The 13,561-nt window shown below is 45.2% G+C and overlaps 1 protein-coding gene across 6 annotated transcripts in view; it reads left to right on the top strand.

Moving 5' to 3' along the window:
- Positions 1–13,561, top strand: part of mpp7a (MAGUK p55 scaffold protein 7a) — a 339,487-nt gene that overhangs the window by 127,393 nt on the left and 198,533 nt on the right. The window lies entirely within an intron of this gene.

The raw sequence follows: 13,561 nt of genomic DNA, 5'->3' as shown, positions 1-13,561 counted from the left end.
ACAGACTGCGTAGTCCCTACAGAACTACAGAGCAGACTGCGTAGTCCCTGCAGAACAGACTGCGTAGTCCCTACAGAGCAGACTGCGTAGTCCCTACAGAACTACAGAGCAGACTGCGTAGTCCCTACAGAACTACAGAGCAGACTGCGTAGTCCCTACAGAACAGACTGCGTAGTCCCTACAGAACTACAGAGCAGACTGCGTAGGAGTCCCTACAGAACTACAGAGCAGACTGCGTAGTCCCTACAGAACAGACTGCGTAGTCCCTACAGAACTACAGAGCAGACTGCGTAGTCCCTACAGAACAGACTGCGTAGTCCCTACAGAACTACAGAGCAGACTGCGTAGTCCCTACAGAACAGACTGCGTAGTCCCTACAGAACAGACTGCATAGTCCCTACAGAGCAGACTGCGTAGTCCCTACAGAACAGACTGCGTAGTCCCTACAGAACTACAGAGCAGACTGCGTAGTCCCTACAGAACAGACTGCGTAGTCCCTACAGAACTACAGAGCAGACTGCGTAGTCCCTACAGAACAGACTGCGTAGTCCCTACAGAACAGACTGCGTAGTCCCTACAGAACAGACTGCGTAGTCCCTACAGAACTACAGAGCAGACTCGTAGTCCCTCAGTCGTAGTCCCTACAGAACTACAGAGCAGACTGCGTAGTCCCTACAGAACAGACTGCGTAGTCCCTACAGAACTACAGAGCAGACTGCGTAGTCCCTACAGAGCAGACTGCGTAGTCCCTACAGAGCAGACTGCGTAGTCCCTACAGAGCTGCAGTCCCTACAGAGCAGACTGCGTAGTCCCTACAGAACAGACTGCGTAGTCCCTACAGAACCATCCCTACAGAGCAGACTGCGTAGTCCCTACAGAACTACAGAGCAGACTGCGTAGTCCCTACAGAGCAACTGCGTAGTCCCTACAGAACAGACTGCGTAGTCCCTACAGAACTACAGAGCAGACTGCGTAGTCCCTACAGAACAGACTGCGTAGTCCCTACAGAACACAGACAGACTGCGTAGTCCCTACAGAACAGACTGCGTAGTCCCTACAGAACAGCGACTGCGTAGTCCCTACAGAGCAGACTGCGTAGTCCCTACAGAACAGACTGCGTAGTCCCTACAGAACTACAGAGCAGACTGCGTAGTCCCTACAGAACAGACTGCGTAGTCCCTACAGAACTACAGAGCAGACTGCGTAGTCCCTACAGAACAGACTGCGTAGTCCCTACAGAACAGACTGCGTAGTCCCTACAGAACTACAGAGCAGACTGCGTAGTCCCTACAGAACAGACTGCGTAGTCCCCACAGAGCAGACTGCGTAGTCCCCACAGAGCAGACTGCGTAGTCCCCACAGAGCAGACTGCGTTGTCCCCACAGAGCAGCACTTCATGTAGACTAAGCAGTGTAATACAAAGGCTGTTAGAAAAGGTGGCCACAAATGGAGCACCACTGGCTGCATGTTCTGTCCTGAGCCATTACAACTGGTTTTCTTTAAAGAATTGTCCAGGAAAAGTGTTGAGACAGCCAGGTGTCCCAATGCCACCTGAAAAGCTCAACAGGCTGCTAAAAGCTCAATAGTATTGACCTCTGTCACTCAATTCAATTGAATTCAAAGGGCTTTATTGGCATGGGAAACATATGTATACATTGTCAAAGCAAGTGAAATAGATAATAAACAGAAGTGAAATAAACAATATAAAATGAACAGTAAACATTACACACAAAAGTTCCAAAGGAATAGAGACATTTCAAATGTCATATTATGTATATAAACAGTGTTATAATGATGTGCAAATAGTTTAAAATACAAAAGGGAAAATAAAGAAACATAAATATAGGTTGTATTTACAATGGTGTTTATTCTTCACTGGTTGCCCTTGTGGCAACAGGTCACAAATCTTCCTGCTGTGATGCTACACTGTGGTATTTCACCCAATAAAATAGTACCCGCAAAACACCAGTCTCAACGTCAACAGTGAAGAGGCGACTCCGGGATGCTGGCCTTCTAGGCAGAGTTGCAAAGAAATAGCCATATCTCAGAATTGCCAATAAAAAGGAAAGATTAAGATGGGCAGAATAACACAGACACTGGACAGAGGCATCCCGGAGTCGCCTCTTCACTGTTGACGTTGAGACTGGTGTTTTGCGGGTACTATTTAATGAAGCTGCCAGTTGAGGACTTGTAAGGCGTCTGTTTCTCAAACTAGACGCTCTAATGTACTTGTCCTCTTGCTCAGTTGTGCACTTTGGTTTCCCTGTGGCTTCCCACTCCTGTGCACTGTGGCTTCCCATTCTGGTTAGAGCCAGTTTGCGCTGTTCTGTGAAGGGAGTAGTACACAGCGTTGTACGAGATCTTCAGTAGCCTTCATTTTTCAGTAGCCTTCATTTTTCAGAACAAGAATAGACTGACGAGTTTCAGATAAAGTTCTTTGTTTCTGTCCATTTTGAGCCTATAATCGAACCCACAAATGCTGATGCTCCAGATACTCAACTAGTCTAAAGAAGACCAGTTTTATTGCTTCTTTTATCAGGACAACGGTTTTCAGCTGTGCTAACATAATTGCAAAATGGTTTTCTAATGATCAATTGGCCTTTTAAAATGATAAACTTCTGTACGCCTATGTAGATATTCCATTCATAATCAGCCGTTTCCAGCAACAATAGTCATTTACAACATTAACAATGTCTGCACTGTATTTCTGATCAGTTTGATGTTATTTTAATGGACAACAAAAGTGCTTTCTAAGTGACCCCAAACTTTTGAATGGTGGTGAAAATGTTGAAGAGGGTGGGGCTCAAGCTGCATCCCTTTCTCACCCCACGGCCCTGTGGAATGAAATGTTTGTTTTTTGCCAATTTTAACCGTACATTTGTTGTTTGTGTACATGGATTTATAATGTTGTATGTTTTTAGAAGCTGTTTAGAATCTGTTTAGAAGCCTCTTGGACCTAGACTTGGCGCTCCGGTACCGCTTGTCGTGCGGTAGCAGAGAGAACAGTCTATGACTAGGGTGACTGAAGTCTTTGACAATTTTTAGGGCCTTCCTCTGACACCTCCTAGTATAGAGGTCCTGGATGGCAGGAAGCTTGGCCCCAGTGATGTACTGGGCAGTACGCACTACCCTCTGTTGTACCTTGTGATCAGAGGCTGAGCAGTTGCCATACCAGGCAGTGATGCAACCCGTCAGGATGCTCTCTGGTGCAGCTGTAAAACCTTTTGAGGATCTGAGGGCCCATGCCAAATCTTTTCAGTCTCCTGAGGGGGAATAGGTTTTATCGTACCCTCTTCACAACTGTCTTAGCGTGTTTGGACCATGATAGTTTATTGGTGATGTGGACGCCAAGGAACTTGAAGCTCTCAACCTGCTCCACTACAGCCCTGTCGATGAGAATGGTGGCATGCTCGGTCCTCCTTTTCCTGTAGTCCACAATCATCTCCTTTGTCTTGATCATGTTGAGGGAGAGGTTGTTTTCCTGGCACCACACTGCCAGGTCTCTGACCTCCTCCCTATAGGCAGTCTCATCGTTGTCGGTGATCAGGCCTACCACTGTTGTCATCAGCAAACTTAATGATGGTGTTGGAGTCGTGCCTGGCCGTGCAGTCATGAGTGAACAGGGAGTACAAGAGGGGACTGAGCACGCACCCCTGAGGGGCCCCCGTGTTGAGGATCAGCGTGGCGGATTTGTTTTTGGCCCCCCCTCCGGTGGTAAGGGTAGGTGTCAGGAAGTCCAGGATCCAGTTGCAGAGGGAGGTGTTTAGTCCCAGGGTCCTTAGCTTAGTGATGATCTTTGAGGGCACTATGGTGTTGAACACTGAGCTGTAGTCAATGAATAGTATTCTCATATGTGTGTTCCTTTTGTCCAGGTGGGAAAGGGTAGTGTGGAGTGCAATAGGGATCGCATCATCTGTGGATCTGTTGGTGTGATATGCAGATTGGAGTGGGTCTAGGGTTTCTGGGATAATGGCATTGATGTGAGCCATGACCAGCCTTTCAAAGCACTTCATAGCTACAGATGTGAGTGCTACGGGTCGGTAGTCATTTAGGCAGGTTACCTTAGTGTTCTTGGGCACAGGGACTATGGTGGTCTGCTTGAAACATGTTGGTATTACAGACTCAGTCAAGGACAGTTTAAAAATGTCACTGAAGACACTTGCCAGTTGGTCAGCGCATGCTCGGAGTACACGTCCTGGTAATCCGTCTGGCCCTGCGGCTTTGTGAATGTTGACCTGTTTAAGGGTCTTACTCACATCGTCTGCAGAGAACGGGATCATACAGTCGTCCGGAACAGCTGATTATTTCATGCATGTTTTAGTGTTATTTGCCTCGAAGCTAGCATAGAAGTTATTTAGCTCGTCTGATAGGCTTGTGTCACTGGGCAGCTCTCGGCTGTGCTTCCCTTTTTGTTGTCTGTAATAGTTTGCAAGCTCTGCCACATCCGACGAGTGTCGGAGCCGGTGTAGTATGATTTAATCTTAGTCCTGTATTGACGCTTTGCCTGTTTGATGGTTCGTCGGAGGGCATAGCGGGATTTCTTATAAGCTTCCGGTTTAGAGTCCCGCTCCTTGAAAGCGGCAGCTCTACCCTTTAGCTCAGTGCGGATGTTGCCTGTAATTCATGGCTTCTGGTTGGGGTATGTACGTACAGTCACTATGGGGACGACGTCCTCGATGCACTTAATGATAAAGCCAGTAACTGATGTGGTGTACTCCTCAATGCCATCGGAAGAATCCCGGAACATATTCCAGTCTGTTCTAGCAAAACAGTCCTGTAGTGTAGCATCTGCTTCATCTGACCACTTTTTTTATTGATCTAGTCATTGGTGCTTCCTGCTTTCATTTTTTCTTGTAAGCAGGAATCAGGAGGATAGAGTTATGGTCAGATTTGCCAAATGGAGAGCTTTGTACGCATCTCTGTGTGTGGAGTAAAGGTGGTTTAGAATTTTTTTCCCCTCCAGCACATTTAACATGCTGATAGAAATTTGGTTAAACTGAGACTTCCTTAGGTATCGTGCACCAGCTCTCTCTCTCTCTCTCTCTCTCTCTCTCTCTCTCTCTCTCTCTCTCTCTCTCTCTCTGTCTCTCTCTCTGTCTCTCTCTCTCTCTCTCTCTCTCTCTCTCTGTCTCTGTCTCTCTCTGTCTCTGTCTCTCTCTGTCTCTGTCTCTCTCTCTGTCTCTCTCGTCTCTCTCTGTCTCTCTCGTCTCTCTCTGTCTCTGTCTCTTCCCCACCTTTTCCTCTGCCCTTATTTTCACAGCAGACAGGCTTTAAACATGTTTCGCAGTAGAGCCATGTTTGAAATACTAACCCCCGAAGAGGTCCCAAGTGTTATCATGTGTTTTTCTCTAGAAAGGAGAGCGAGTGAGAGAGCATTTTTCTCTCGATAAATCCCTGCTAGATATACGATTGAGATTAATAAGTCATTCAGCACCTGCAAGATGAGAGGAGAGGGAAGGAGAGGGAAGGAGGGGGAGAGGAAAGGAGGGGGAGAGGTGGGAAACCAAGCTGGACTCTAACGTTCATTTCCTTTATTTGTTTCAGAGGTACAAGTACATATTCATCCCCCCCTCTCTCTCTCCCGTCTTCCCTCCCTCCCCCTCCTCTGTTCTTAGAACAATCCCCCAGAGTATATGCAGCTATTCAGGGTTCGAGTGTTATTTTTTATTTTTTTACTGCTATTCTTAAAAACTTAAGCGGAATGGTCTGACTGATAAATCCTTCTTCCAGTGGATCCAGCCAGTTGTCATGTCCTGGCGCAGTGACTGGGGGGGGGGGGGGGGGGTTGAGCACAGAGAGGTCAGGGTATAACTCCGTGGGGCTGAATGAACTCTGACTCCCTACAGACCGTGTTGTATAAGCCTCTGTAATTACCATGGATGTGGCCAAAATTGTACCTTATTCCCTATATACTGCACTACTTTTCATAGAGCTCTGGTCAAAGTAGTGCACTATATAGGGTATGGAGTGCTATCTGGGACTCAGCCTAGAGTTCTGCGCCAGACCCAACCCAAGGCCACTGGCCCTTCTGTGACTATGAATCCAATGAGGATCATGTTTAATTCATTTCTTTGTCAAATTTTTTATAAAAAAGGTTCTGAATCTGAAAACACTGTTATTTTCTCCCGACCGCTGTGGAGGTGTAGGCGTGAGAGGGGAAGCTGGGCTTGCTGGTCTTTGGCATCGTTAGGCCGTCATTTCCCCTTACTGTAAACCCCTTGGAGGCCTTAGTTCAGCCATAGAAATAGAGTAACTAGAAGGGGTTAAAGGCCTTCAGGCCACAGACGGCAATTTAATTGAATGGGAATGTCTGTTCTAGCCATTCTATTTCTATGGCCTGATCCCTCTTTGGCCCAGGTTGGACCTATAGCCTAGGCCACTACTGTATGGATTTATATGCCCTCAGGCAGTGCTCTCTGTGCTGGCTCTCAGCAGGCTGCTCCCCTCCCTTGCCTTGCCCTAGGCTGGACCTCTGGCCTCGACCACTCCAACCTATAGGGCTCTAGTCAAAAGTAGTGTACTATATTGGGAATAGGGTGTAATTTGAGACGCAACCCACTACTGTTTCCACAACACAACAGAACCCAGCGGCCAGGCCAGTCCGGTCAGTCTTGCATTGACAGTCCACCCTGCCAGGCCCGGCCTGTTAGTCCAACCACATAGAGACCTGAGAGGAGCCAGATTGAGCCAAGCCAAGCAAAGCTCGGAGAAAACAAGCATGCGGCCCGCCCTTTGGTGGTGGTGATGGTGGGTGCAAGCTTGGCCTGGTTTGCTTCCTCTCTATTTCTCTCTCTCCCTCACTCTCTCTCTACTTTCTACCTCTTCCTCCCTCTCTCTCTGGCTGGAGTGTCCGATATCACAGCTCTGTGCAGGGCCGTCCAGTCGGCTGGATCTCTCACTGGCTCACTGTCCAACCAACAGTCCAGCCCTGCCCTGCTCGGCTCCAGCCCCACTTTCAACCAGCTTTGTGGTCCTTTTGTTTATTTTCTCCTTTTATCTCTCTCTCAATTCAATTCAATTTCAATTTTAGTGGCTTTATTGGTATGGGAAACATATGTTTACATTGCCAAAGCAAGTGAAATAGATCATTAAAAAGAGTGAAATAACACAAAAAAATGAACAGTATTGTAACCATGTGCAAATAGTTAAGGTACAAAAGGGAAAATAAATATAAATTTATGCTCACAAGTGGCGCAGCGGTCTAAGGCACTGCATCTCAGTGCTAGAGGCGTCACTACAGGCCCTGCTTCGATTCCGGGCTGTATCACAACCGGCCGTGATCGAGAGTCCCATAGGGCGGCGCGTAATTGGCACATCATCGTGTGGAAGTTACCTGTGGCACCGATGTTTAGGCCGAGGTATGTATAGTTTTTTTGTGTGCTCTAGGGCAACGGTGTCTAGATGGAATTTCTATTTGTGGTCCTGGCGACTGGACCTTTTTTGGAACACCATTATTTTGGTCTTACTGAGATTTACTGTCAGGGCCCAGGTTAATCTCGCTCTCTCTCGCTCTTCCTGTGTCTCTCTCAATTCAATCGACTTTACTGACAATTAAAGTTGAAGTCGGAAGTTTACATACACCTTAGCCAAATACATTTAAACTTAGTTTTTCACAATTCCTGATATTTAATCCTAGTAAATGTCCCTGTTTTAGGTCAGTTAGGATCACCACTTTTATTTTAAGAATGTAAAATGTCAGAATAATAGTAGAGAGAATGATTTATTTCAGCTTTTATTTCTTTCATCACATTCCCAGTGGGTCAGAAGTTTACATACACTCAATTAGTATTTGGTAGCATTGCCTTTAAATTGTTTAACTTGGGTCAAACATTTTGGGTAGCCTTCCACAAGCTTCTGGTGTAACTGAGTCAGGTTTGTAGACCTCCTTGCTCGCCCATGCTTTTTCAGTTTTGCCCACAAATGTTCTATAGGATTGAGGTCAGGGCTTTGTGATGGCCACTCCAATACCTTGACTTTGTTGTCCTTAAGCCATTTTGCCACAACTTTGGAAGTATGCTTGGGTCATTGTTCATTTGGAAGACCCATTTGCGACCAAGCTTTAACTTCCTGACTGATGTCTTGAGATGTTGCTTCAATATATCCACATCATTTTCCTACCTCATGATGCCATCTATTTTGTGTAGTGCACCTGTCCCTCCTGCAGCAAAGCACCCCCACAACATGATGCTGCCACCCCCGTGCTTCACGGTTGGGATGGTGTTTTTCGGCTTGCAAGTCTCCCCCTTTTCCCTCCAAACATGACGATGGTCATTATGGCCAAACAGTTCTATTTTTGTTTCATCAGACCAGAGGACATTTCTCCAAAAAGTACCATCTTCGTCCCCATGTGCAGTTGCAAACCGTAGTCTGGCTTTTTAAGGCGGTTTTGGAGCAGTGGCTTCTTCCTTGCCGAGCGGCCTTTCAGGTTATGTTGATATAGGACTCATTTTACTGTGGATATAGATACTTTTGTACCCGTTTCCTACAGCATCATCACAAGGTCCTTTGCTGTTGTTCTGAGATTGATTTGCACTTTTCGCACCAAAGTACGTTTATCTCTAGGAGACAGAATGCATCTCCTTCCTGAGCGGTATGACGGCTGCGTGGTCCCATGGTGTTTATACTTGCGTACTATTGTTTGTACAGTTGAACGTGGTACCTTCAGGCGTTTGGAAATTGCTCCCAAGGATGAACCAGACTTGTGGAGGTCTACAATTTTTTTTCTGAGTTCTTGGCTGACTTCTTTTGATTTTCCCATGATGTCAAGCAAAGAGGCACTGCATTTGAAGGTAGGCCTTGAAATACATCCACAGGTACACCTCCAATTGACTCAAATGAGGTCAATTAGCCTATCAGAAGCTTCTAAAGCCATGACATCCTTTTCTGGAATTTTCCAAGCTGTTTAAAGGCACTGGAATTGTGATATAGTGAATAATCTGTCTGTAAACAATTGTTGGAAAAATTACTTGTTATGCACAAAGTCCTAACCGACTTGCCAAAACTATAGTTTGTTAACAAGAAATTTGTGGAGTTGTTGAAAAACGAGTTTTAATGACTTCAATCTAAGTGTATGTAAACTTCCGACTTCAACTGTACTTACATTGTCAAATTATACATTCAACAAAAAAATGGTGGGACCACCAGCAATAATAATAGTAGTAGTGGAAGTGGGATTACCATTAACAGCAACTACAACAATATTAATGAGAATAATAATACATTAAAATCAGTAGAAGTTTACCAGCCACATGACATGGTATGAAAGCCCAAACTAAACAAAATGGGAAATATAATTGTCGTTACATTGCACTTGTCTCTGGCTGTCCCTCAGGTTGTGGCAGGAGGACACATATTTGGCTGCCAAAACATCACACTTTGGCTTTTTCACCCAATAAATATTAGATGTTTATAGTTTCAAATTCTATGTAATGAATGATAATTTTGGGATAAAACGTACAAGCTCTGGTGAAAATCATTTTGCGTAATAGTTTAAATTGTAAAACTCGTCCCACATCCACACCTACTGCCCTCCCTGGCTCAGTCTGTCAGTCGGGATGAGTGTTTTCTATCAATCACTTTGGGAACGAATGTTTCCACTTCAGTGCAGATAGTCCGTCTGTGGTTCAGATGGACTCTGAGGAGCTTTTAATTTAGCACCAGGGCCAGACACTGATCTGCTCACCATGCACCATAGACCTAGACCAGACCTTTCCTCGTCTCGAACAAGAAACGGGAAGCCTGGAGAAGTTGCATGGCAGAAATCAGCTAAAGAGGGGTTGGAACCTGGCGAAATCAGTGACACGTCAAATCAATCAAATCCCCTTGTTGGGTCGGAGCTCCGAAGGTGCTCACCAGATAGTGCCGTAGGAGCAACAGTTAGGACTAAACATGTTTGCAGCACGCTGGTTTTCACAGCATTTCTCTGTTATTTCACGATGAGCTAAAGCTACAGTGAGAGGGGAGCAATGGTCTACAATGCTGACCATATCAATGTTTTATTTAGACTTTTCAGAAGTGATATTTGTCTGTAAAGACTAGCATGAGCTAGCCAGAAATCGTTTTGAGAAAAGTCAGCCAACCTTGTTATCTACTTTGGTATAACTTACTAGCTAGCCTAAAGGTTAGCTCTGTTAGCCCTGTTGCTATCTTATCCAGGGTCAGTGATAGAGGAACCATGTATTGTCTATGGGAACTGCAATAATTTTGCTAGCAACATCACTAAAATGAATGAAATGAAATAAAATGAACCTCATAAAATGTTGCTCGTAATGCTACTCTCCTGTAGCCTAATTGTCATCTCCTTATTTTCATACTGTACCTAAATTACAAAGGTTAGCACTTAAAAGGCATGTAGGAAATCTGGTATATGGTTTACCTCATATAAACTTCATATAAACTCCATAAAAATCCAAAGAACTTCACAGATCTTCATTGTAAAGGGTTTGAACCCTTTCCCACGCTTGTTCAATGAACCATAAACAATTAATGAAGATGCACCTGTGGAACGGTTGTTACGACACTAACAGCTTACAGATGGTAGGCAATTAAGGTCACAGTTATGAAAACTTAGGACACTAAAGAGGCCTTTCTATTGACTCTGAAAAACATCAAAACAAAGATTCCCAGGGTCCCTGCTCATCTGCGTGATCGTGCCTTAGGCATGCTGCAAGGAGGCATGAGGACTGCAGATGTGGCCAGGGCAATAAATTGCAATGTCCGTAGTGTGAGACGCCTAAGACAGCGCTACAGGGAGACAGGACGGACAGCTGATCGTCCTCGTAGTGGCAGACAACTTGTAACAACACCTGCACAGGATCGGTACATCCGAACATCACACCTGCGGGACAGGTACAGGATGGCACAACAACTGCCCGAGTTACACCAGGAACGCACAATCCCTCCATCAGTGCTCAGACTGTCCGCAATAGGCTGAGAGAGGCTGGACTGAGGGCTTGTAGGCCTGTTGTAAGGCAGGTCCTCACCAGACATCACCAGCAACAACGTCGCCTATGGGCACAAACCCACCGTCTCTGGACCAGACAGGACTGGTAAAAAGTGCTCTTCACTGACGAGTCACGGTTTTGTCTCACCAGTGGTGATGGTCGGATTCGTGTTTATCGTCGAAGGAATGAGCGTTACACCGAGGCCTGTACTCTGGAGCGGGATCGATTTGGAAGTGGGAGGGTCCGTCATGGTCTGGGGTGGTGTGTCACAGCATCATCAGACTGAGCTTGTTGGCATTGAAAGCAATCTCAACGCTTTGCGTTACAGGGAAGACATCCTCCTCACTCATGTGGTACCCTTCCTGCAGGCTCATCCTGACATGACCCTCCAGCATGACAATGCCACCAGCCATACTGCTCGTTCTGTGCGTGATTTCCTGCAAGACAGGAATGTCAGTGTTCTGCCATGGCCAGCGAAGAGCCCGGATCTCAATCCCATTGAGCACGTCTGGGACCTGTTGGATGGGAAGGGCTAGGGCCCTCACCCTCTGCCCGGGAACTTGCAGGTGCCTTGGTGGAAGAGTGGGGTAACATCTCACAGCAAGAACTGGCAAATGTGGTGCAGTCCATGAGGAGGAGATGCACTGCAGTACTTAATGCAGCTGGTGGCCACACCAGATACTGACTGTTACTTTTTATTTTGACCCCCCTCTTTGTTCAGGGACACATTATTCCATTTCTGTTAGTCACATGTCTGTGGAACTTGTTCAGTTTATGTCTCAGTTGTTGAATCTTATGTTCATACAAATATTTACACATGTTAATTTTGCTGAAAATAAACTCGGTTGACAGTGAGAGGACGTTTCTTTTTTTGCTGAGTTTACATTGTCTAATGGTATCAATTTAAATTAGAACATATCGCTCAACATGTAAACAATGTTTGAGTTGAGCTATTCTCTGCTTCAGATGCCCTTAAGGCCAGTAATGCCATCATACTGTAGGTCCATGGCTGCATTGGAGATTGGAGATCTTACAACTAGACAATATGAAATGTTCATTTGAGAACACAACACAGATACATTAGAGACACAGAACCCCTTCCCTTCTTTATTGCAGGATTGTGATAGGTGATTAATCAACATTGACACTAGTTCTTTTTTAATAATAGTTTAACCACTTCACTTCATCCCTTCAAAATGTACAAATAAGCTTTCTCTTATGTAAGTATCTTTGTCTAAACACCAATAGCTAATTGAGTAGTGACAAGTAGGCTATTATTACTCAAGCGTCATTTCAGGTGAACAACAACAACCTCCATACTAACAGTGGCCAACCTTGCTCCACTGATCCCTGATCTACTGGGTGAGCAGACTTCTATTCCAGCCCAGTAATAGCACACTAGATTATCACCTCATTAGATTTGAGAAGTTGAATCAGGTGTGTCATTGCTGGGCTGAAACAGAACCCTGCACACCCAGCATATGTCCAGTAGGGTTGGGCTGCTCCAATTGTAATAGGTTTATACATTTGTGTGTGATGTTTTAACTGTATTTTTGTATACACCATTTGCTAATATAGGTAGGCCTACATATATAACCCATGGCATATAGGATATGCCCTTAGTTTGTTGGGACATTCATCTGTCTTCATCTGCAAAAAGGTTTTCACAGCTTTCCATATCTGGGACAGAACCCATCACGAAGAAACAGGCTTCATTAAACTCAAATTAGACAGCACTGAATAGTATTTTGCTGTATCTCTCTGTCCTCAAAGTTCTCCCCTTTAGGGATTGGAACTGGAGAATCTTGTCATAATGTCCTCCCACAAAATGACCTGTCCTGTCCAGTAGTCTACACTCCCCTTTACTGACAGATGGAGCTGTAATTTCACCCTCTTCCGTAGCTGCTATATACAAATGCATTTGATTACATCAAGATAGCTAGCTGATAGGAAGTTAGCTAACGTTTGTTGATGAAATTTAATTCACTTAACTAAACAGTATGTAAAGCTACAGTCGTTAGCTACCTAGCATCTCAGTTGAGTTAACCTACAAAGTGGCCTATTGTAGACAGCTAGCTAAAAATACATTGTTTTTAACTATTGACTTGATTTTGGAGGTATGGCAACGTGAGACTAGAACAGACCCAATACACTACTTAGACCCACCAGAACATATTCTCCAGAATATAGTCCCAATACAGCACGTCTCCACTTAGTCCTTGGACAGCAGGTCTTACACTGTGGACTTTTCATTCATACTCAATACTGTAGCGCTTAGACCAACCAGCACACTCACTAAGGCCTTTCCAGAACCAAAACAGCCTGTACACTGTCTGAGGCCTTCCATCCAGACACAGACTTTTGTTTGCTGGCAAGAAATGTTCCTTGATTTTTCTCTCTAAAACATGTATATGCTTAGTTCAAAGCCGGGACTTCAGCAGAAGCTAAGATTGATTTATTTGTGGGATTTATTGAGTGACGTTGGTGACGGTGGAGTTCCTGGAACAACAGGAAGCGCTGAGACAAAGGCAGGAAGTGCCGAGCTTTGTGAGGAAGTGGCTTATTGCCTCCTGATGACCTGGTCTGCTCTGATTTAGTCTGGTCCAGAGTAGACCAGT

The sequence above is a fragment of the Salmo salar genome, chromosome ssa19 (assembly GCF_905237065.1).
Source record: "Salmo salar chromosome ssa19, Ssal_v3.1, whole genome shotgun sequence".
NCBI classification, from domain to species: domain Eukaryota; kingdom Metazoa; phylum Chordata; class Actinopteri; order Salmoniformes; family Salmonidae; genus Salmo; species Salmo salar.
Note: the sequence above shows the minus strand (reverse complement) of the source record. Positions and strands in the feature narration are given on the sequence as shown.